The sequence below is a fragment of the Oncorhynchus masou genome, chromosome 13 (assembly GCF_036934945.1).
Source record: "Oncorhynchus masou masou isolate Uvic2021 chromosome 13, UVic_Omas_1.1, whole genome shotgun sequence".
Taxonomy (NCBI): domain Eukaryota; kingdom Metazoa; phylum Chordata; class Actinopteri; order Salmoniformes; family Salmonidae; genus Oncorhynchus; species Oncorhynchus masou.
In genome coordinates, this window is record NC_088224.1 from 10,377,175 (window position 1) to 10,399,049 (window position 21,875).

General features: G+C 48.0%; 1 pseudogene; it reads left to right on the top strand.

The window, feature by feature from the left end:
• LOC135551639 (unconventional myosin-Ig-like) overlaps positions 1–21,875 on the top strand; it is a 170,390-nt pseudogene that overhangs the window by 147,449 nt on the left and 1,066 nt on the right.

Here is a 21,875-nt window from a genome sequence, read left to right on the forward strand (position 1 = left end):
CTCTCTCGTCTCTCTCTCATCTCTTGTCTCTGTCCAACTTGTCTCTCTTGTCTTTCTCTCTCTTTCTGTGTCTGTCTCTGTCTGTGTCTCTGTCTGTGTCTCTGTCTCTCTCCGTCTCTCTCCGTCTCTCTCTGTCTCTGTCTCTCTCTGTCTCTCTCTTGTCTCTCTCTCTGTCTCTCTCTAACTTGTCTCTCTTGTCTTTCTCTCTCTTGTCTTTCTCTCTCTTTCTGTCTGTCTGTCTCTGTCTCTCTCTCTCTCTCTGGTGAATAGTCAGCGTGTATTGGGGGGTTTAGATCCCCTATGAACCGTCTGTGGAGACAGCTGGGAGTGTTTACATGACAAGGATTGAGAGGACTGAGAGAACCTGAAACATTGAGGGGATTCTTCCTTCTGTCTTCCTTCTGCCCTCCGTCACTCTCTCGCTCTTCAGAGGACGTTTTGACCTTATCTGACTCTGGTCAAGATCAGTGGTAGACCTTACAGACCTAAATGGTTATGAGGCTCTCCGCTCATTCCGTTTTAGGTTGTGAAAGGCATCATCCTATCCTGAAATAGCCTGTTCTTCCTCCTCCTTCTCCCTCAGTGGCTGTCCTTGATAAACTTCTGTCCTTGTTGAGAGAGGCGAGCCATGGCCCTCCCTGCCACGGAAATGGGGTCAGTTTTCTGTTTCTCTCTCTCTCTCTCTCTCTCTCTCTCTCTCTCTCTCTCTCTCTCTCTCTCTCTCTCTCTCTCTCTCTCATCCTAGGCCTTGTCTACATGCAGGGTTGATCCTTAAAATCACATATCAAGTATGAGAACTGTGGAAATCTTCTCACACACTCCTCCTCTCCTACATGAATTAACAGGAGGAGAAAAGTTAAGTCCTAATTTGTCAGTCATTTCTAAAATCTAAAAGTGAGTGTGCCTCTTCTGAAACGAGATTCCAAGCTAAATTTAGTCAATGGACAGAGATTTATCAATGGAACTTATATACCCTTGGTGGAATAGTTTCAACTGAAGATATATATTTTTAAACCAAGCAGGAGGGACAGAGTGAGCGAACCAGCTCTGCCATCTTTCCATGAGGATGTTTTCACATGTTCACATCGAACAGTTCAGCTGCATTTCACACAGACATTCTGACCAGCAGCAGCAGCTCCTAGGAAGCTACCATCTCCCAGTTCATTCCTGGCAGCCTAATATCATCTTCAATCTGACTGTTGCAGTGCGACACTCTATATTCCCTCTCTCTGATTGACTTGAGTAGTGAGGCAAGCTGCTCTTATCTCTGAGGTGTGTGTGTGCGTGTGTGTGCGTGTGCGCGAGTGATGTTCTATGGCATCCCAGACTCCATTAATCGGATCCAAGAAAATGATTGAAGCTATAATGCTATTACTCACCGCGGTATGGGGGCACATATTTATGGTTCAACCTAGCATGTAACAGCGCACCTAACTGGTATACAAGTTTGAATCCGTTCTCGCACAACATGTGGTGTTTCTGCTGTACGTGAGTCCTTGTTTTTGCTCCTCAGAATACATCCTCCAATGTACCCGGTAGCAGCACAGCTAATAGGCATAAACAAATGCACATTACATTATATGAGCGTCGGATAAAAGGGACATTTAAACAAACAAATGGAGTTTGTATTCATCCTCCCCAACATCCACATACTTGCAGGTGAAAATGACACCTTTATAGAGAGCAAGATAAGTTTGTCCAATGACATCATCAACCAATTAGAAGGCAATTAGTAGGAAACGCCTACTCATAATTGGTTAAAATAACACGATGCACAAAGGATGATGTCATTGTAAACAATTATCTTCCTCCATTTTTTTTTATTTTTTTTTTACTACAAAAACACAGAACCGCTTCACTTCCACATATGTTAATGTTGCTGGAGATGTTGTTTATTTATGTTAATTTGAGTCCATGATCAGAAAACGTGGTATTTTTTTTGTCATGTTAATACATATTAGACTATATGACAAATACATGTGTCATTTTAGTCATGTAGTAGACGCTGTTATCCCAGAGAGACTTACAGTTACTGCGTCCATCTTAACACATCTAGGTGGGACAACCACATGTCACAGTCATAGTAAATACATTTTTCCTCAATAAAGTTGCGATAAGCAAGGTCAGAGATAATGGGAGAGGGGGGGGCACTCAACATGTAGTGTTTTTGCTTTAACCTACACGAGTAATTGTTTTTCTCCCAGAATGCACCCTGGGGAGACTCAAGATGCTGGGGCCAGCTGGTTGAAATTGGTCTTTGTTGGTGGTGATGAAGACATTGCTATGTCAAGGTGCGGTTTGGCCAGTCTGGTCCTCCATGCCAGAACAAGCACCCTGCCCATCCATTACCTAGGCCCAATTCAATTGAGTCCATGTGTTCGGCACAACGTGGTGTTTTGCAGCACCAGCTTACATTTGAGTGTATATGTATGTAGGTTAAAGGGCCAGTTGGTTGAGATGGGTCTCTGGTGCTGGTGATGATATTGGTGTCGATCACAATGCTACATCAGTGGGCTGTTGGTTGAGATGGGTCTCTGGTGCTGGTGATGATATTGATGTCGATCACAATGCTACATCAGTGGGCTGTTGGTTGAAATGGGTCTCTGGTGCTGGTGATGATATTGGTGTCAATCACAATGCTACATCAGTGGCCAGTTGGTTGAGATGGGTCTCTGGTGCTGGTGATGATATTGGTGTCGATCACAATGCTACATCAGTGGGCTGTTGGTTGAAATGGGTCTCTGGTGCTGGTGATGATATTGGTGTCGATCACAATGCTACATCAGTGGGCTGTTGGTTGAGATGGGTCTCTGGTGCTGGTGATGATATTGGTGTCGATCACAATGCTACATCAGTGGCCAGTTGGTTGAGATGGGTCTCTGGTGCTGGTGATGATATTGGTGTCGATCACAATGCTACATCAGTGGGCTGTTGGTTGAGATGGGTCTCTGGTGCTGGTGATGATATTGATGTCGATCACAATGCTACATCATTGGGCAGTTGGTTGAAATGGGTCTCTGGTGCTGGTGATGATATTGGTGTCGATCACAATGCTACATCAGTGGGCTGTTGGTTGAGATGGGTCTCTGGTGCTGGTGATGATATTGATGTCGATCACAATGCTACATCAGTGGGCTGTTGGTTGAAATGGGTCTCTGGTGCTGGTGATGATATTGATGTCGATCACAATGCTACATCATTGGGCAGTTGGTTGAAGGGCTGTCTGGCCAATGGCCGTCCGTGTCTTAACAAGCCCCCTGGCCCATCCTCTGCCCAGTCTAACAGAGAGCATCCTTCCTACTCACCTTACACTGCCCCTCTCTGTAGAGGCCGCAGATGCTGCCGTTGCCCCAGCGATGTTTGCCAGGCAGCTGAGGAGGAAGTGTGAATTTAGAATGCAGGCGGAATCATGGGCTTTGGGGCGGGCTGCTTTGGGGCTTGGGGCGGGCGGCTTTGGGGCTTTGGGGCGGGCGGCTTTGGGGCTTGGGGCGGGCGGCTTTGGGGCTTGGGGCGGGCGGCTTTGGGGCGGCTTTGGGGCTTGGGGTGGGCGGCTTTGGGGCTTTGGGGCAGGCTGCTTTGGGACTTGGGGCGGGCGGCTTTGGGGCTTTGGGGCGGGCGGCTTTGGGGTGGGCGGCTTTGGGGCTTGGGGCGGGCGGCTTTGGGGCTTTGGGGCAGGCTGCTTTGGGGCTTGGGGCAGGCTGCTTTGGGGCTTGGGGCGGGCGGCTTTGGGGCTTTGGGGCAGGCTGCTTTGGGACTTGGGGCGGGCGGCTTTGGGGCTTTGGGGCGGGGCGGCTTTGGGGTGGGCGGCTTTGGGGCTTGGGGCGGGCGGCTTTGGGGCTTGGGGCAGGCTGCTTTGGGGCTTGGGGCGGGCGGCTTTGGGGCTTGGGGCGGCTTTGGGGCTTGGGGCGGGCGGCTTTGGGGCTTTGGGGCGGGCGGCTTTGGGGCTTTGGGGCATGCACTGCAGCCTCAATTAGCCTAGCTAGCCAACGTTAGCACGCTTAACTAGCTTCCCCCGGTTTGATACAGTCAGTAGAGGTACTACATAATCGTATTGGATGATAAATAACCTAGCTATGGCAGCTACTAGTAATGAGTCGGCTTGGTTGGTTGGTTGCTGTGTCTCATATCTCCCTCCCTGCTACCCATGTCACTCACAGTACAGCCCACCCCCCTCCTGGTAGAGTGGAACATATCTCCCTTCCTGCTACCCGTGTCACTCACAGTACAGCCCATCCCCCTCCTGGTAGAGCAGAACACATCTCCCTTCCCTTGTGTTTTATCAGCTCCAGTCAATAAAGTAGCTTAAAAAAATACTTTTCTGCTGCTTCCCTCACTTCGATCGGATCGTGTCTAATTGTCCTCGGGTCCTGGTGGAAAAGCCCCAGGTCCATTTCGGTATGGGTCCAACTTTTTGGACCCATGAAGACCTCTAGTGTGAATTAGTTGTTTTACCAAAATGGAACTGTGGTGTGAATGAGTTGCTGTGCTACACTATACTGAGGTGTTAAACATGTCCCAGGCTCCACACTGGGCCTGTTTCTCACCTGTGAAAGTGAATCTCTGAAGACCAAGAAGTAGAGAGGGTAGTTCCATGAGATAAAGACATGATGAATTGAGGAACAGTCTGGGTCTTTAGCGGACTGGTAAACTACCATCATTCATCTTTCAAACACTCAGGAGATTCCTGTCCAAAAAACTGTCTATCCATGACCTCTTCATCCAGCTATGACTCTTCCATGATGACCTCTTCATCCAGCTTTATATGACTCTTCCATGATGACCTCTTCATCCAGCTTTAAATGACTCTTCCATCATGACCTCATCATCCACCGTTAAATTACTCTTTATTTCCTACTCCATCACTGTCTCTCACGATGGGATAGTTGGTTAGGTAGAGGGCCTGACCGGTCTCTCATGATGGGATAGTTGGTTAGAGGGCCTGACCGGTCTCTCATGGTGGAATATTCGATTAGGTAGAGGGCCTGTTTCTCATGGTGGAATAGTTGGCTAGATAGAGGGCCTGTTTCTCATGGTGGAATAGTTGGCTAGATAGAGGGCCTGTCTCTCATGGTGGAATAGTTGGCTAGATAGAGGGCCTGTCTCTCATGGTGCAATAGTTGGCGAGATAGAGGGCCTGTCTCTCATGGTGGAATAGTTGGCTAGGTAGAGGGGGGATAGTTGGTTAGATAGAGGGGGTCGACCGACTGACAGATATGCTGTTTGATCCCCTTCTGACGGCCAATTATACCTGCCTGGATGAAGAGAGTGATGAGGGGAGAGAGTGAAGGGAGGGATGAGGGGAGAGTGGGAGGAGGGAGGGATGAGGAGTGTGAAGGGAGGGAGCGGGGGAAGGGATAGAGGGATGAAGGAGTGTGGAGGGAGAGAGGAATGTAGGGAGTGTGAAGGGAGGGAGTGGGGGAGGGATGAGGGGAGCGTGTGAAGGGAGGGAGACGGATGAGGGATAGGGAGGGAGAGAGGGATGAGGGAATAGAGTGAAGGGAGAGGGGAGAAGGATGAGGAGAGAGTGAGTGGAGGGAGGTAGGGATGAGTGGAGAGAGAGAGAGAGAAGGGAGGGTTGGGGGGGAGAGTGTGAATGTCAGTTTAGTGAGTTTTTATTTTTTGGGGGGATGAGTTTGTTCTCATTTTTATCTTATTTAAACCATTCAACCACAAAGCAACAGACTTGTATTTCTGGGGCACACTCTTTTAACACCCCATGGACACATTGCTATAAATAACCTTGCCTGCCATGGTTTTCTTCACAGACAGATAGTGTTACAGCAAGTGCTATGGAGGTGCTATGAGGGAGATGCTGATAGGTAGGTTTCGTTGCAGTTTGTCACAGAGAAAGCACTGGCTGGAATACATATAGAGAAATTACAGGGAAATTACTCTGTTTTAGAGAAAGTGGCTGTAGGGCAGGCATCATGGTGACTCGGTTAGGAACCCAGACAGCCGCTGAGCCCCCTGGTCTTGAGCTGAGTCTTCAGGACCTAGTAGTGTAGTCATCAGGCTGTTCTGGAGTCTGTTGTTGTTAATATTAGGAGTGGCAGTCATCACAGTTGCAGCCCAGATCCCATCAAATTATTCACAAAGCGTCTCAGAGTAGATCTGATCTGATTTGGATCAGTTTTGCCGTAATGAATAGGATTGCACGGACATGGGATCCTGATCCTGCTCTTAGATGCGTATGAATATGTGCCTTGATACTGTGAGGTGATCTGAGAGCCCCTCTAACAGGCAGCTAACAACTTGGAACCCATTGATACTGTTGGGATGTTCTCCTCTCTGTTACCCTGACTAGATATGTACTGTATGGTGAGGAATCAGTCTGTCATGTTGTTTTCACAGGGAAAGGTGTATGGCAATGTGTGAATCAAATGAATATGATGTTGTCTCGCAACACAAGGTGTAGTTAGCCTGGTCCTGGATCTGTTTGTGCTGTCTTGCCAACTGGGACCAGGCTACAGTGTTGACCCTGCTGTCGCGCCAACTGGGACCAGGCTACAGTGTTGACCCTGCTGTCGCGCCTACTGGGACCAGGCTACAGTGTTGACCCTGCTGTCACACCTACTGGGACCAGGCTACAGTGTTGACCCTGCTGTCATGCCTACTGGGACCAGGCTACAGTGTTGACCCTGCTGTCACACCTACTGGGAGCAGGCTACAGTGTTGACCCTGCTGTCACACCTACTGGGAGCAGGCTACAGTGTTGACCCTGCTGTCATGCCAACTGGGACCAGGCTACAGTGTTGACCCTGCTGTCGCGCCAACTGGGACCAGGCTACAGTGTTGACCCTGCTGTCGCGCCTACTGGGCCCTGGCAACCTTTATTACACAATTAAATATTTATTACACACTCCTGGTTCCCATCATTACACACACCTCCTCCCACCATTACACAAGTACACCTGTACTTCATCATTACACACCTGGTCCCCATCATTACACACACCTGGTCCCCATCATTACACACACCTGGATGACATCATTACGCACACCTGTACTTCATCATTACACACACCTGGACTTCATCATTACACACACCTGGTCCCATCATTACAAATACCTGGACTTCATCATTACATACCTGGTCCCCATCATTACACACCTCTGGACTTCATCATTACACACACCTGGTCCCCATCATTACACACCCCTCCTACCACCATTACACACCTGGTCCCCATCATTACACATACCTGTACTTCATCATTACACACCTGGTCCCCATCATTACACACACCTGGTTCCATCATTATACATACCTGGTCCAATCATTACACACACCTGGACTTCATCATTACACACACCTGGTCCTCATCATTACACACCCCTCCTCCCACCATTACACACCTGGTCCCCATCATTACACACACCTGTACTTCATCTTTACACACACATGGTCCCCATCATTACACACACCTGTGCTTCATCATTACACACACATGGTCCCCATCATTACACACCTGGTCCTATCATTACACACACCTGGATTTCATCATTACACACACCTGGTCCCCATCATTACACACCCCTCCTCCCACCATTACACACCTGGTCCCCATCATTACACACACCTGTACTTCATCATTACACACACCTGGTCCCATCATTACACACCTGGTCCAATCATTACACACACCTGGACATCATCATTACACACACATGGTCCCCATCATTACACACCTGGTCTCATCATTACACACACCTGGACTTCGTAATTACACATTACATCATTAATATCATTAATATCATCATTAATATCTTAAATTGTTGAAGAAAGGCTTGTTTTGGGCCAACGATGATAATGGTATATGACTGACCACTTCGATTCGTTTTTTTTTTTACATTGGATAAAAGTAGAGACTCAGAAAATGCACTGCAGTTGAGGAACAATGGGAAAGTAATTCTGCTTTGAAAGTTGATAAACTTTTAAGAAAATGGTCCTTGAATGTTTTGGAACACCTACTTGAGAGCTTTGCTTTGTCTACACCCGTTCAGCATTGTTCACACCCTCTTAAGCTTTAGTCCCACCCATCTCTTTAAGGATTCAAATGTGAGGCCATGTGGTAAACAAATGCTATATCACATAAAATCAATGTTTATTTGTCATATAAAAGGTGTAAACGGTACAGTGATAGTACTTGCATAGTAGAAATATCAAAAACAAAGTGTACAGATAAAAATATTTTATAAATATTTCATTGTTATTAGATTACGATTACCCGACACACTTGTCCAAGTTGATGGGTCATGTGAAAGAAATGCTATAACCAGCCCTCAGCCACATCTTGCTAAGTGGATGGGACACTATTTTCTAGACATCTACACATGTTCATGAACTACAATAAATGGCCATAATCACCCCCAGACATACCTGGCTAATTTGATGTAACGTATGTAATGTAATAATCCGGCCGAAGTGGAGTCTCTTGTTTAGACGTGTAGCTAGCTAGCTAAACAATGAACTGGCATAACTCCAACTCAACCTACTACCAATCTGTAGGTAGCTAAATCTAACCAACTAGGTTCAATGTAAACTAGCTAATATTAGGATATAGCATGCAATGCAAATTGTTTTCTGATTCTAATAATATTACTACACAGATTATACACTTAATGTTAGCAACACAACGTTTGCTAGCTAACTAACAGTATGCTTTAATTTGCAATAAAATGACTTTCTGACTAAATTAGAAACTTACCTGGAAATGTAGCTAGACTCTTACCCGTATACATGGAGGAAGGCGTAATGGAAGACTGTAACCATTTAACTCAGTTTTGTTTGTAGCTAAATCTGGTTCGGCCAGCTTCATGTCAAGTCACACCGGTCCACACCAAACCGTGGCGTGTGCAAAAAGTAGCCAATCACTGATCTGTCGAAAGCACCCGCTAAATTCAGGGTATCGATGTCATTGAGAAAAGTAACAATGCTTTTGTTGTTCTCAATGGCTAACTTTCAAACTATAAAAAAAACTGGCGTGGTAGAAAGGACTGTCAACACATACTGAGCAGCTCACGTTACAGACAGAAGCATGCTACATGGCAGACCAATCTAAACTCATCTCCCGGCATGCCCAGCCCATACATTATCTTAGCCAATCATGGCTAGTGGGAAGGTTCCTGTGTTTTCCATGACTAAACCAACTAGGTTCGCAATTTAACAATTGTTATTTCTATTTATGGATGTAACACAAGTTTGTTAATAAAACCTTCTTCGGGATCGGTGTCCCTTGAGCTAACGTAGGCTAATGCGATTAGCATGAGGTTGTAAGTATAACAAGAACATTTCCCAGGACATAGACATATCTGATATTGGCAGAAAGCTTACATTCTTATTAATCTAACTGCACTGTCCAGTTTACAGTAGCTATTGCAATGAAATAATACCATGCCATTGTTTTGAGGAGAGTGCATCATTTTGAACATGAATATTAGGCACATTTGGGCAGTCTTGAAACAACATTTTTTAACAGAAATGCACTGGTTTATTGGATCAGTCTAAAACTTTGCACATACACACATACACACAAAATCTGAATTGCACCTGGGCTGGAATAATACATTATGGCCTTTCTCTTGCATTTCAAAGATGATGGTAAAAATGTAAAAAATACAACGGTTGGTTTCTTCTTTGCATTATCTTCTACCAGATCTATTCTGTTATATTCTCCTTCATTCCTTTCACATTTCCACAAAGTTCAAAGTGTTTCCTTTCAAATTGAGTTACAGGCAGTTAGAAAAGGGTATGTAATTTAAGGTGAAAATTGAAAAGAAATGGACGTATCCCTAAGGCACATGAAAGTTCACATGTTCCAGAAGCCATTTCTGCTAAAAAATAAATAAATAAAGCATTTTGATTAAAAATTGTAAAAAATATGTTGAAATGCTGCTCCTGTGACATACGCCTAGTTTCCTGAAGCGAGTCACATATCCCAGACAACTCATGTAGACACACACATACACAACTAACACTAACCCTAACACTAACCCTAACCCTAACCCTAACCCTAACCTTAACACACACAACACTAACCCTGACACTATACCCTCTAGAAATAGCCTTTTTCCTTATGCCGACTAACATAATGTCCCCAGTTGGTTAAATGTTAGTTTAGTATTAAGTATAGTTAAACACACACACATACACACACACATACCCACCCACACACACACACACACACACACACACACACACACACACACACACACACACACACACACACACACACACACACACACACACACACACACACACACACACACACACACACACACACACACACAGCCTTGCACCACCGTCACTAACACTGTGACATTGTGTGGCAGGAGCCAGAGCAGATACACACACCCAGCCACAGCCCAGCACTAAATGGCCTCATAGTTCTCCATAATGGAGACAATGGAGGCATATGTTCACATTGGACTATCACACTCCAACAGCATAGAGGATATGGCAGGGGAATGGGAGGGAGGGGCCAAAAAACGAAGGATCTGAGATAGAGACATGGTCCTCAGGCCCCTCCAGGACTGCGTCCAAAACAGCACCCTATTCCCTATGAAGTGGACTATTTTTTTGACTAGAGCCCCGTGGACCCTGATCAAAAGTACTGCAAGGTAGGGAGTAGGCTGCCATTAGAGACGTAGCCCAGGGGTCTGCGTCCAAAACAGCACCCTATTCCCTATGAAGTGGACTATTTTTTTGACTAGAGCCCCGTGGACCCTGATCAAAAGTACTGCAAGGTAGGGAGTAGGCTGCCATTGGAGACGTAGCCCAGGGTCTGCGTCCAAAACAGCACCCTATTCCCTATGAAGTGGACTATTTTTTTGACTAGAGCCCCGTGGACCCTGATGAAAAGTACTGCAAGGTAGGGAGTAGGCTGCCATTAGAGACGTAGCCCAGGCGTTGCTGCTGCGCCCCAGTTCTGTCGGCGGTCGATTCCACAAGGTTGAATAATTGGGCCACAGCATTATGAGGTCTTCTTGGCACATGGTGGAGCCTGAGAACATCACCCTATTTATGAACCAGACCAAACCCCCCCTTTAGACCAGCGATTGAAACCAGGTCGTAAACACCAGGTCTGCATCTCAAATGGAACCTTCGGAAAGTACTCAGACACCTTGACTTTTTCCACATTTTGTTAAAGTTACGGCCTTATTCTAAAATGGATAAAATAGTTGTTTTTCCCTCATCATTCTAAACACAATACCCCATAATGACTAAACAAAAACAGGTTGTTAGAATATTTAGCTAATTTAAGTATATTTTTTTAAAGGAAATATCACATACGTTTTCAGACCTTTTCCTCAGTACTTTGTTGAAGCACCTTTGGCAGCGATTACAGTCTTGAGTCTTCTTGGGTATGACGCTACAAGCTTGGCCACGCCTGCCTTTAGGGAGTTTCTCTTATTCTTCTCTGCAGATCCTCTCAAGCTCTGTCAGGTTGGATGGTGAGCATTGCTGCACAGATATTTTCAGGTCTCTCCAGAAATGTTCGATTGGGGCCCCTCAAGGACATTCAGAGACTTGTCCCGAAGCCACTGCTGCGTTGTCTTGGCTGTGTGCTTAGGGTCGTTGTCCTGTTGGAAGGTGAACCTTCCCCCGGCATGACATTCTGAGCGCTCTGGAGCAGGTTTTCATCAAGGATCTCTCTGTACTTTGCTCTGTTCATCTTTGCCTCGATCCTGACTAGTCTCCCTGTCCCTGCCACTGAAAAACATCCCTACAGCATGATGCTGTCTCCACCATGATTGCAAAAGGGTTTTCTAATGATCAATTTGCTTTTAAAATGATAAACTTGGATTAGCTAACACAACGTACCATTGGAACACAGGAGTGACTGTTGCTAATAACGGTCCTCTTTACACACATGTAGATATTCCATTAAAAACAATCTGCCGTTTCCAGCTACAATAGTCATTTACAACATTAACAATGTCTACACTGTATTTCTGATAAATTTGATGTTATATTAATGGACAAAAAATGTCTTTCTTTCTCAAAAATAAGGGCATTTCTAAGTGACTCCAAACTTTTGAACGGTTGAGTGTGTGTGTGTGTGTGTGTGTGTGTGTGTGTGTGTGTATATAATATACACACACACATACAGTTGACATTGGAAGTTAACATACACCTTAGCCAAATACATTTAAATTCAGTTTTTCACACTTCCTGACATTTAATCCTAGACAATCTCGCAGCCTTAGGTCAATTAGGATCACCACTTTATTTTAAGAATGTGAAATGTCAGAATAATAGTAGAGAGAATTATTTATTTCAGCTTTTATTTCTTTCATCACATTCCCAGTGGGTCAGAAGTTCACATACACTCAATTAGTATTTGGTAGCATTACCTTTAAATTGTTTAACTTGGGTCAAACGTTTCGGGTAGCCTTCCACAAGCTTCCCACAATAAGTTGGGTGAATTTTGGCCCATTCCTCCTGTCTGAGCTGGTGTAACTGAGTCAGGTTTGTAGGCCTCCTTGCTCGCACACACTTTTTCAGTTCTGCCCACAGATTTTGGAAATTGCATTTGGAAATTGCTCACAAGGATGAACTAGAAATGTGGAGGTCTACAATTTTCTTTCTGAGGTCTTGGCTAATTTCTTTTGATTTTCCCCTTATGTTAAGGAAAGAGGCACTGAGTTTGAAGGTAGGCCTTGAAATACATCCACAGGTACACCTCCAATTGCCTCAAATGATGTCAAGGAGCCTATCGGAAGCTTCTAACAACATGACATAATTTTCTGGAATTTTCCAAGCTGTTTAAAGGCAAAGTCAACTTAGTGTATGTAAACTTCTGACCCACTGGAATTGTGATACATTAAATTATAAGTGAAATAATCTGTCTGTAAACAATTGTTGGAAAAATTACTTTGTGTCATGCACAAAGTAGATGTCCTAACCGACTTGCCAAAACTATAGTTTAACAAGAATTTTGTGGAGTGGTTGAAAAAACGAGTTTTAATGACTCCAACCTAAGTGTATGTAAACTTCCAACTTCAACTGTAAATATATATATATATATATATATATATATATATATATATATTATTTGGGGGGGGGGGAATCAGCTCAGAGGGATTTTAATTTTGGAATTCTGTTCTAAGATATTCCCACGCATAATAGAGAGATATACAGTATCTGACTGTATTCAAATGTAAGGACGTTTTGAAATGATTATGTTGTAGTCAAATATTATATCTGTTTGGGGTACTTGCGTTCAATTTGCACTCAACAAATTATTTGTAATTATATTCCGGCCCCCTGACCATCCACACAAGAAAAACATTTGGGAAAAATATAGGGAATATGGAATAAGGTCACTGGTCAAAAGTAGTGGAAGATATAGGGTCACCGGTCAAAAGTAGTGGAAGATGTAGGGACACTGGTCAAAAGTAGTGGACGATGTAGGGACACTGGTCAAAAGTAGTGGACGATGTAGGGACACTGGTCAAAAGTAGTGGACGATGTAGGGACACTGGTCAAAAGTAGTGGAAGATGTAGGGACACTGGTCAAAAGTAGTGGACGATATAGGGTCACTGGTCAAAAGTAGTGGACGATATAGGGTCACTGGTCAAAAGTAGTGGACGATATAGGGTCACCGGTCAAAAGTAGTGGACGATGTAGGGTCACTGGTCAAAAGTAGTGGACGATATAGGGTCACTGGTCAAAAGTAGTGGACGATATAGGGACACTGGTCAAAAGTAGTGGACGATATAGGGACACTGGTCAAAAGTAGTGGACGATATAGGGTCACTGGTCAAAAGTAGTGGACGATATAGGATCACTGGTCAAAAGTAGTGGACGATATAGGGTCACTGGTCAAAAGTAGTGGACGATATAGGGTCACTGGTCAAAAGTAGTGGACGATATAGGGTCACCGGTCAAAAGTAGTGGACGATATAGGGTCACTGGTCAAAAGTAGTGGACGATATAGGGTCACCGGTCAAAAGTAGTGGACGATATAGGGTCACCGGTCAAAAGTAGTCCACTATATTGGGAATTGGGACCCCTTGTCAAAAGTAGTACATTATATAGGGAATAGGGTGCCATTTCAGATCCAGCCTAGTCTCTCATTGAGAAATCTGGACCACCTTACCCCCCCCCCCCCCCCCCCACTACACTGCAATACCATAGCCCAGATATAGACTGACAGACCTGCTCTGCACCTGGAATGGCAGCCTATTCCCTCTACTTATTGTAGTTCTGTGGCCCAGCTGTATCAGTCAAATCCCCCTGTCATAGCCCGGAGCTTAGTGTGAAGTTGAAACACAGTTCCCCTGGTGTATGTTTACACCGGGCTGCTTCCTCTGGGCAGGTGGTCAATAAATATATCCTGGCCCCTTAAGATCAGTATCGCACGTGATTCATCAAAACCTAGGGAGGGCGGTGGGTTTGAGGGCCGCAGGGCCGTCTGTGTGTGGCTCTGGGAGGAGGACTTTATAGTGAACAAAGGGGTGTGAGGGGGAGGATGAGTAGTGAGGAAGGGGGAATAGATGAGGGTTGAGTGACTTTGGGGACTGTGGTCACACCTGTTAGTGGCTTAGGATGGATGCCATGCAGCTTTGTGAAACTAGGCCACTGGAACTGGAAGGAAGCCTTGAGTTAAGCTTGAGTACAGTACACCAGCACACACACACACACACACGCACACACACACACACACACGCACACACACACACACACACACACACACACACACACACACACACACACACACACACACACACACACACACACACACACACACACACACACACACACACACACACACACACACACACACACACACACCCCACACACACACACACCCCAGCACACACACACACACACACACACACACACACACACACACACACACACACACACACACACACACACACCCAGCACACACACACACACACACACACACACAAAATACAGTTACTTTCCTGCAATTTTGATAGAGCAGCATCACCAATTCATACTGAGACAAATGATAATTACTGCCCTTTTAAAACTGATTCCCTCCTACCAGGATAACCCACAAAGGGCTCCTTAACCAGCCCAGATATAGAGCAGTTTAATGGTGTGTCCATCCAGTCCAATAGACGGATAACGTCTTTCTGTGCATTTGACCATGTGATGGTCCAGCCAGGCTGGAGGATCCCCTGTGGCAGAGGGAGGCTGTGTTCTTAATGACACCCTATTCCACTAGTACTTTTGACCAGGGAATTGTGTGCATGTAGGGAATAGTGTGCCATTTGGGACGCAAACCGAGACTGTGTCCTTCAGAACAGATCATCTTCAGCTGACTGTGCAGCAGCCAAGGCCCCCCCTTCTCTTTCCCCCCACTCTTTTCCCCCACTCTTTCCCCCCACTATTTTCCACCACTCTTTCCCCCTTCTCTTTCCCCCCACTCTTTCCCCCTTCTCTTTCCCCCACTCTTTTCCCACTCTTTCCCCCTTCTCTTTCCCCCACTCTTTTCCCCCACTCTTTTCCCCCACTCTTTTCCCCTTCTCTTTTCCCCCACTCTTTTCCCCCTTCTCTTTCCCCCACTATTTTCCCCCACTCTTTCCCCCTTCTCACCCCCCACTCTTTTCCCCCACTCTTTCCCCCTTCTCTTTCCCCCCACTCTTTTCCCCCACTCTTTCCCCCTTCTCTTTCCCCCCACTATTTTCCCCCACTCTTTCCCCCTTCTCTTTCCCCCCACTCTTTTCCCCCACTCTTTCCCCCGTCGCCCCCACTCTTTGATAGCCCCCCACTCTTTCCCCCACTCTTTCCCCTCACTGAGACCCCTTCTCTTTTCCCCCACTCTTTCCCCCACTCTTTCCCCCACTCTTTTCCCCCACTCTTTCCCCCACTCTTTCCACCCTTCTCTTTTCCCCCACTCTTTTCCCCCTTCTCTTTCCCCCACTCTTTTCCCCCACTCTTTCCCCCTTCTCTTTCCCCCACTCTTTTCCCCCACTCTTTCCCCCTTCTTTCTTTCCCCCCACTATTTTCCCCCATTTCCCCCTTCTCCCCCCACTCTTTTCCCCCACTCTTTCCCCCGTGGCCCCCCACTCTTTCCCCCGTCGCCCCCCACTCTTTCCCCCACTCTTTCCCCTCACTCTTTCCCCCTTCTCTTTTCCCCCACTCTTTCCCCCTTCTCTTTTCCCCCACTCTTTCCCCTCACTCTTTCCCCCTTCTCTTTTCCCCCACTCTTTCCCCTCACTCTTTCCCCCTTCCTTTTCCCCCACTCTTTCCCCCTTCTCTTTTCCCCCACTCTTTCCCTCACTCTTTCCCCCCACTCTTTCCCCTCACTCTTTCCCCCTTCTCTTTTCCCCACTCTTTCCCCTCACTCTTTCCCCCTTCTCTTTTCCCCCACTCTTTCCCCCTCTTTTCCCCCACTCTTTCCCCCTTCTCTTTTCCCCCACTCTTTCCCCCTTCTCTTTTCCCCCACTCTGTCCCCCCACTTTCCGCCCTTCTCTTTTCCCCCACACTTTCCCCCCACTCTTTTCCCCCACTCTTTCCCCCTCGCCCCCCCCCACTCTTTCCCCCCGTCGCCCCCCACTCTTTCCCCCACTCTTTCCCCTCACTCTTTCCCCCTTCTCTTTTCCCCCACTCTTTCCCCCACTCTTTCCCCCCTTCTCTTTTCCCCCACTCTTTCCCCCCACTCTTTTCCCCCACTCTTTTCCCCCACTCTTTCCCCCACTCTTATCCCCCACTCTTTCCCCCACTCTTTCCCCCATCTTTCCCATCTCTTCCCTTTCTCTTCCTCCTGTCGACCCTCTCTTCCCGTGGCAACTGTCAGCTCATGGATAGGTGGTGTAACAGAGGAGCTTCAGTACAGCACACAAGCACTGGGTTGGACACAGAAACAACTCAAGCACTGTATACAGGGTTGGATGCGGTAACAACCCTGTATACGGCTGGCCATGCCTTCCTCCTGGCTACTCCAACCTCAGCCAACAGCTCCGCCCCCCCGCAGCAACTCGCCCAAGCCTCCCCAGCTTCTCCTTTACCCAAATCCAGATAGCAGATGTTCTGAAAGAGCTGCAAAACCTAGACCCGTACAAATCAGCTGGGCTTGACAATCTGGACCCTCTATTTCTGAAACTATCCGCCGCCATTGTCGCAACCCCTATAACCAGCCTGTTCAACCTCTCTTTCGTATCGTCTGAGATCCCCAAGGATTGGAAAGCTGCCGCGGTCATCCCCCTCTTCAAAGGGGGAGACACCCTGGACCCAGACTGTTACAGACCTATATCCATCCTGCCCTGCCTATCTAAGGTCTTGGAAAGCAAAGTCAACAAACAGATCACTGACCATCTCGAATCCCACCGTACCTTCTCCGCTGTGCAATCTGGTTTCCGAGCCGGTCACGGGTGCACCTCAGCCACGCTCAAGGTCCTAAACAATATCATAACCGCCATCGATAAAAGACAGTACTGTGCAGCCGTCTTCATCGACCTGGCCAAAGCTTTCGACTCTGTCAATCATCATATTCCTATCAGCAGACTCAGTAGCCTCGGTTTTTCTAATGACTGCCTTGCCTGGTTCACCAACTACTTTGCAGACAGAGTTCAGTGTGTCAAATCGGAGGGCATGTTGTCCGGTCCTCTGGCAGTCTCTATGGGGGTGCCACAGGGTTCAATTCTCGGGCCGACTCCTTTCTCTGTATATATCAATGATGTTGCTCTTGCTGCGGGCGATTCCCTGATCCACCTCTACTCAGACGACACCATTCTGTATACCTCTGGCCCTTCCTTGGACACTGTGCTATCTAACCTCCAAACGAGCTTCAATGCCATACAACAATCCTTCCGTGTCCTCCAACTGCTCTTAAACACTAGTAAAATCAAATGCATGCTTTTCAACCGTTCGCCAGACTAGCATCACCACCCTGGATGGATCCGACCTAGAATATGTGGACATCTATAAGTACCTAGGTGTCTGGCTAGACTGTAAACTCTCCTTCCAGACTCATATCAAACATCTCCAATCTAAAATCAAATCTAGTCGGCTTTCTATTTCACAACAAAGCCTCTCGCCGCCAAACTTACCCTAGTAAAACTAAAACTACCGATCCTTGACTTGGTGATGTCATCTACAAAATAGCTTCCAAGACTCTACTCAGCAAACTGGATGCAGTTTATCACAGTGCCATCCGTTTTGTTACTAAAGCACCTTATACCACCCACCACTGCGACCTGTATGCTCTCGTCGGCTGGCCCTCGCTACATATTTGTCGCCAGACCCACTGGCTCCAGGTCATCTACAGCTCCACCTTATCTCAGTTCACTGGTCACGATGGCAACACCCACCCGTAGCACGCGCTCCAGCAGGTGTATCTCACTGTTCATCCCTGAAGCCAACACCTGATTTGGCCGCCTTTCCTTCCAGTTCTCTGCTGCCTGTGACTGGAATGAATTACAAAAATCACTGAAATTGGAGACTTTTATCTCCCTCACCAATATTAAACATCTGATATCTGAGCAGCTAACCGATCGCTGCAGCTGTACATAGTCCATCGGTAAACAGCCCACCCAATTTACCTACCTCATCCCCATACTGTTTTTATTTGTTTACTTTTCTGCTCTTTTGCACACCAGTATCTCTACCTGTACATGACCATCTGATCATTTATCACTCCAGTGCTAATCTGCTAAATTGTAATTATTCGTCTACCTCCTCATGCCTTTTGCACACAATGTATATAGACTCTTTCTTGTTTTCTACTGTGTTATTGACTTGTTTATTGTTACTCCATGTGTAACTCTGTGTTGTTGTCTGTTCACACTGCTATGCTTTATCTTGGTCACGTCGCAGTTGTAAATGAGAACTTGTTCTCAACTAGCCTACGTGGTTAAATAAAGGTGAAATAAAAATAAAATGAAAATGAAAAACAACACAAGAGGAGAGACTGGTGGTCTTCCAGGATAAAGGCTGGCGGTCCTCCAGGATAGAGGAGAGGCTGGCGGTCCTCCAGGATAGAGGAGAGGCTGGCGGTCCTCCAGGATAGAGGAGAGGCTGGCGGTCCTCCAGGATAGAGGAGAGGCTGGCGGTCCTCCAGGAAAGAGGAGAGGATGGGGGTCCTCCAGGATAGAGGAGAGGCTGGCGGTCCTCCAGGATAGAGGAGTGGCTGGCGGTCCTCCAGGATAGAGGATAGAGGAGAGGATGGTGGTCCTCCAGGATAGAGGAGAGGATGGTGGTCCTCCAGGATAGAGGAGAGGATGGTGGTCCTCCAGGATAGAGGAGAGGATGGTGGTCCTCCAGGATAGAGGAGAGGCTGGTGGTCCTCCAGGATAGAGGAGAGGATGGTGGTCCTCCAGGATAGAGGAGAGGATGGTGGTCCTCCAGGATAGAGGAGAGGCTGGCGGTCCTCCAGGATAGAGGAGTGCCTGGCAGTCCTCCAGGATAGAGGAGAGGATGGCGGTCCTCCCGGATAGTGACTGGTGGTCCTCCAGGACAGAGGAGAGGCTGTCGGTCCTCCAGGATAGAGGAGAGGCTGGCAGTCCTCCAGGATAGAGGAGTGGCTGGCGGTACTCCAGGATAGTGGCTGGCGGTCCTCCAGGATAGAGGAGAGGCTGGTGGTCCTCCAGGATAGAGGAGTGGCTGGCGGTCATCCAGGATAGAGGAGAGGATGGCGGTCCTCCAGGATAGAGAAGAGGCTGGTGGTCCTCCAGGATAGAGTAGAGTCTGCTGGTCCTCCAGGATAGAGGCTCGCGGTCCTCCAGGATAGAGGAGAGGCTGGTGGTCCTCCAGGATAGAGGATTGGCTGGCGGTCATCCAGGATAGAGGAGAGGATGGTGGTCCTCCAGGATAGAGAAGAGGCTGGTGGTCCTCCAGGATAGAGTAGAGGCTTGTGGTCCTTTGGATAGAGTAGAGGCTGGTGGTCCTCCAGGATAGAGGCTCGCGGTCCTCCAGGATAGAGGAGAGGCTGGTGGACCTCCAGGATAGAGGCTGGTGGTCCTCCAGGATAGAGTAGAGGCTGGTGGTCCTCCAGGATAGAGGCTGACGGTCCTTCAGGATAGAGTAGGGTCTGGTGGTCCTCCAGGATAGAGGCTGACGGTTCTCCAGGATAGAGGCTGGTGGTCCTCCAGGAAAGAGTAGAGGCTGGTGGTCCTCCAGGATAGAGGCTCGCGGTACTCCAGGATAGAGGAGAGGCTGGTGGTCCTCCAGGATAGAGGAGTGGCTGGCGGTCATCCAGGATAGAGGAGAGGATGGTGGTCCTCCAGGATAGAGAAGAGGCTGGTGGTCCTCCAGGATAGAGTAGAGGCTGGTGGTCCTCCAGGATAGAGTAGAGGCTGGTGGTCCTCCAGGATAGAGGCTCGCGGTCCTCCAGGATAGAGGAGAGACTGGTAGTCCTCCAGGATAGAGGCTGGCGGTCCTCCAGGATAGAGTAGAGGCTGGTGGTCCTCCAGGATAGAGTCGGGCGGTCCTCCAGGATAGAGTAGAGGCTGGTGGTCCTCCAGGATAGAGGCTGGCGGTCCTCCAGGATCGAGTCTGGCGGTCCTCCAGGATAGAGGCTGGTGGTCCTCCAGGATAGAGGAGAGGCTGTCGGTCCTCCAGGATAGAGGAGAGGCTGGCAGTCCTCCAGGATAGAGGAGTGGCTGGCGGTCCTCCAGGATAGTGGCTGGCGGTCCTCCAGGATAGAGGAGAGACTGGTGGTCCTCCAGGATAGAGGAGTGGCTGGCGGTCATCCAGGATAGAGGAGAGGATGGCGGTCCTCCAGGATAGAGAAGAGGCTGGTGGTCCTCCAGGATAGAGTAGAGTCTGCTGGTCCTCCAGGATAGAGGCTCGCGGTCCTCCAGGATAGAGGAGAGGCTGGTGGTCCTCCAGGATAGAGGATTGGCTGGCGGTCATCCAGGATAGAGGAGAGGATGGTGGTCCTCCAGGATAGAGAAGAGGCTGGTGGTCCTCCAGGATAGAGTAGAGGCTGGTGGTCCTTTGGATAGAGTAGAGGCTGGTGGTCCTCCAGGATAGAGTCTTGCGGTCCTCCAGGATAGAGGAGAGGCTGGTGGTCCTCCAGGATAGAGGCTGGTGGTCCTCCAGGATAGAGTAGAGTCTGGTGGTCCTCCAGGATAGAGGCTGACGGTCCTTCAGGATAGATTAGAGGCTGGTGGTCCTCCAGGATAGAGGCTGACGGTTCTCCAGGATAGAGGCTGGTGGTCCTCCAGGATAGAGTAGAGGCTGGTGGTCCTCCAGGATAGAGGCTCGCGGTACTCCAGGATAGAGGAGAGGCTGGTGGTCCTCCAGGATAGAGGAGTGGCTGGTGGTCATCCAGGATAGAGGAGAGGATGGTGGTCCTCCAGGATAGAGAAGAGGCTGGTGGTCCTCCAGGATAGAGTAGAGGCTGGTGGTCCTCCAGGATAGAGTAGAGGCTGGTGGTCCTCCAGGATAGAGGCTCGCGGTCCTCCAGGATAGAGGAGAGACTGGTAGTCCTCCAGGATAGAGGCTGGCGGTCCTCCAGGATAGAGTAGAGGCTGGTGGTCCTCCAGGATAGAGTCGGGCGGTCCTCCAGGATAGAGTAGAGGCTGGTGGTCCTCCAGGATAGAGGCTGGCGGTCCTCCAGGATCGAGTCTGGCGGTCCTCCAGGATAGAGACTGGTGGTCCTCCAGGATAGAGGCTGGTGGTCCTCCAGGATAGAGGCTGGTGGTCCTCCAGGATAGAGGCTGGTGGTCCTCCAGGATGGTAGTCCTCTGAGGCGAGATATAGTTATTAAAACAGAGTAGTAAACTGGGTGGTTCGAGCCCTGAATGCTGATTGGCTGACAGCTGTGGTGTGGCAGACGGTATACCATGGGTTTGACAACATATTTATTTTTACTGTTCTAATTTCGTTGGTAACCAGTTTATAATAGCAATAAGGCACCGCGGGAGTTTGCGGTATATGGCCAATGTATCA